This window comes from Elephantulus edwardii, unplaced genomic scaffold (assembly GCF_000299155.1).
Source record: "Elephantulus edwardii isolate Elephantulus edwardi_28Jun2011 unplaced genomic scaffold, EleEdw1.0 scaffold00028, whole genome shotgun sequence".
NCBI lineage: Eukaryota > Metazoa > Chordata > Mammalia > Macroscelidea > Macroscelididae > Elephantulus > Elephantulus edwardii.
In genome coordinates, this window is record NW_006399778.1 from 10,566,970 (window position 1) to 10,570,390 (window position 3,421).

General features: G+C 48.5%; 1 pseudogene; it reads right to left on the reverse strand.

The window, feature by feature from the left end:
• Nucleotides 1-378: 378 nt before the first annotated feature.
• Nucleotides 379-3,107, reverse strand: LOC102844570 (annotated as a pseudogene).
• Between the last annotated feature and the right edge of the window lie 314 nt (nucleotides 3,108-3,421).

Sequence of the window (3,421 nt, forward strand, 5' to 3'; positions counted from 1 at the left end):
GGACTTTATCTTAGCCTCCCAGCAGTTCGACTGTGACGTACCCAGGTGTTGTTTGTGGAGATGATATTTATCCTCCCTGGTGTTCTCTCTGATTCTTGGAACTATGATACGATGTCTTTCATTACTTTTGGAAATTTTCAACCATTGTCTTTTCTCTTTTTAAAAATTTAATTATTTTGTATTCATTGTTGCCATTTTCTTCACCCGCTCCAGTCCTTCCTGAAATGCACTCCTTGTTCCAGATTATCATACACATAACACCTAATCATATATTCCTTTCGGACAGTTCTTCCCCTCATCTGTTCTATTGCAGTGTTCGTTATCTATCCACACTTTTCCCATTCTTTCCTCAACACCCCCACATCTATCCTGGTTTTTTCAGGATATATAACAGACGCAGAGGTGTTGAGGAAAATACATGGTGTGCAGCATGTTCTGGTAGACCTGCATGGCCTTCACCAGGGCCTGGTAGTCTCCACTGTTGCTCAGTCCAGAGGTATGGCTGCCTTTGGCTCTGTTGTGTTCCTTGTCCATCAGGTGGTACCTGGCCTGCAAGGCCACCAGGTGAGCATGGGAGGCCGGGGCAGGGATAGACACAGAGTGTGTGCAGTGTATTTAGGAGTGACATACATGGCTGGTATGTCAGAATCTGCAGCTCGACAGAGGAGAAATGATTGTTCACCCTACAGTATGGGGTGGTGGGAGGGTCTGCTGGTTCCCTGGAAGCCGGCATGGCTGCACAGGTAAAAGTTAAACTCAGTCAGTGGGTGATTTGCGTGTCGATGGTGGGGGCCTGCCGGATGTTTCCACTCTTCCCAAAGCACTTGTTCTTGTCAGTGCAGAAGAGTCGGGTGTGGTGTCCTTTCTGGACAATGATGGACATAATGCCAGGCTGTAGGTCCCTCCCCAGTCTAGTGCACGTCTCATGGATGCCAGCCAGCACCATGTGGTGGAGAACCTGCTGGAAGTGGCCCTTGGAGATGCCATTGCGGTAGAAGATGACGTGTGTGGCCTTGAAGCATGTCAGTGTGTGGAACTGGATGAGCAGCTCATGCACCATGGCGGCCAGGTCCTGGATCATCTCCTGGCGATGCTGCTGAACCTGCACTGTGGTGCAGTCATGACTGGGGAGGGTGTCCATACTGCCTACCACTGCCACAACCAAAGGCTTCTTCCCGTCCCCAGAAGGAGGGTGGGGGACACTGGCCTCCAGGAAGATGACCAGCTGCTGGAACACAAGGGGCCTGTCCTGAGGGAGCAAGAGGTTGTTCATGGGACCGAGCTTGACATTATCTTCAGGCAGAAGTTGGACAGGGTCTGAGGTGTGGTTCTCTGCGTGCACTGTGTGGCCATCCCCAGAACTGTGTCACCCACTCACTTCACTGCAGTATAGACAGGTGTCTTTCCTGGCAGGATGACAACCATGGGCTGCAGGCCAGCATAGGTGATCCTCACCTGCCGGGACATGAGCTCCACGCTATCCACACTCTGGGTATATCTGCAGAAGCAAGGCTGGCCCTGGATGGGCATCCTGGTGTCCCGTGAGCTCTTTCTGAACTACTCTGAAGGACTTCAGGTAGACTTCAGGGCATTGGTGCTGGGGGGTCAAAGCACGTAATGGCCCACACCTTGATCTCAATGCCCATGTGGAACTGCTTATTTCTCATGTCCCAGACTCGCTGCACGAGTGTGGCAATCACTTTGATCCTGCTGGTGTAGAGGATGGAGGGCAGCTGGAGGACCCGCCCAGTCACATCCATCATCTCATCTTTGACCGTGGTTCCACATTCACAGATATGGATCTGTATTGAAACTTGTACTTTGCATCAGCTTGCTAATCTCCTCCTGTGGATCAGGTGTGGACCTGGCCGGGGCTCTGGTCTGCTTGAGGTTTGTTGGTGAGTTTTCTTCATACATCTCTGTCCTGCCACAATGTTACCGACCTCCAGAGGAGGATAGGTGTGTTTCCACTCCTGTCCGACTTGTACATGCAGAAGGTGGGGGTAAGACAGCCCCAGAAGCCGGTGCCTGTCCTGGAAGGACCAGGCCTCTGTGCGCTCCATGGCCTGTCCGCTCTCCTGCTGCAGTGGCAATGTTAGCTGGCCGGCCGGCTGCAGGCTCACACTGCAGACACAGAGCTTTCTCTTCATTTGCCCACTGTGTGTTATTTCCATCTTTAGATCTTTGATTTTGGTTTGTTTAGTTGTTGGGTTTTTTTTCCCAAAGCTTGACCCCTGGGGATCTGTCAGAGATTTTTGTTGTTCTTCAATACTTTTTTTTTTTTTGACATTTTTTTAATTGGTTTGCTTACAAAGAACATATACATTGTGTTCCACACTATTCTTCATTGATATTGTGTTTCAATACAATCATTCTCATGCATTATGTTTTATAAAATTAGTTAGCATTGGACCTTGCCCATCATTACCAAGTCTTTTCACCTGGATCCTTCCCATTTCCTTCCTCCTGCCTCTACCCACCAAACTGTGCAAACTTGATTACTGGCTGTGTGTTAATAAAACGCAGTTGCCTAGACAGCGATACTCAGCATCCTTTCCCAAAGTGAAGGCCCAACCAGACGGCCATAAAGAAAGAAGACCCACAGGATTTATCTTACAGACGGAAAGTGCCTCATGACCACATCCAGGGCCTGGGTTGACTGGAAGGGGATGCTTGGCAGCCACCCTTGAAATACACTGTGTAACTCCTGGAGGCTCACGCGGGACATCCACTTGATGGACATCTTGAAGATGCAGACATTGTCCTCCCCTGGCAGTGTGAACTCCAGCTCCACCTTGTCCCGCCCCATGGGCAGAGGCAGAGCTGTGCAAAGGTTGTTCCTGCTGTCAAACACTGAAGTTAGGTTCCCAGAGATCTGTATTTTAATGCGCCAGATCATATGCTTCACTATTCTCTTTTTGACCCTGTGAGCATTTCTCTAGCTTGATGTCCAATTCCTAATGGTAGACGTCGATATTTGGAATGTCTGTTTCAAAGAATTTGGCCTGTAACTTGATTGTTCTCCCAAAGGTCCTAGAGAAAGGTCTTTGAAGAGGCGTGGAGGCAAATCCTTGGTTGGGGGTTGATGGTGCTGGAGAAGGGAGCATGGGGCTGTCTTTGGAGTATATCGTGGCACTGCCAAGGCTCTGCACAAGGGGCCACACCATCTTCCAGGTCTTTTCTATTTTATAACAGTAGTGTTATGCAGTATTTGTCCTTTTGAGACTGAGGTATCTCACTCAGCATTATGTCCTCCAGGCTCTTTCATGTTGTGTAATGTTTTACAAGTTCATTGTTTTCCTTTTTAAATTGTAATTTTAACAAAAGTTTACAGAAAAGTTGGATTTTCATTCATTCATTGTTGCACATTCACTCCTACCCCCTTCAGTTCACTTTAAAGAAAAATCTTTCGTTGTTGCAT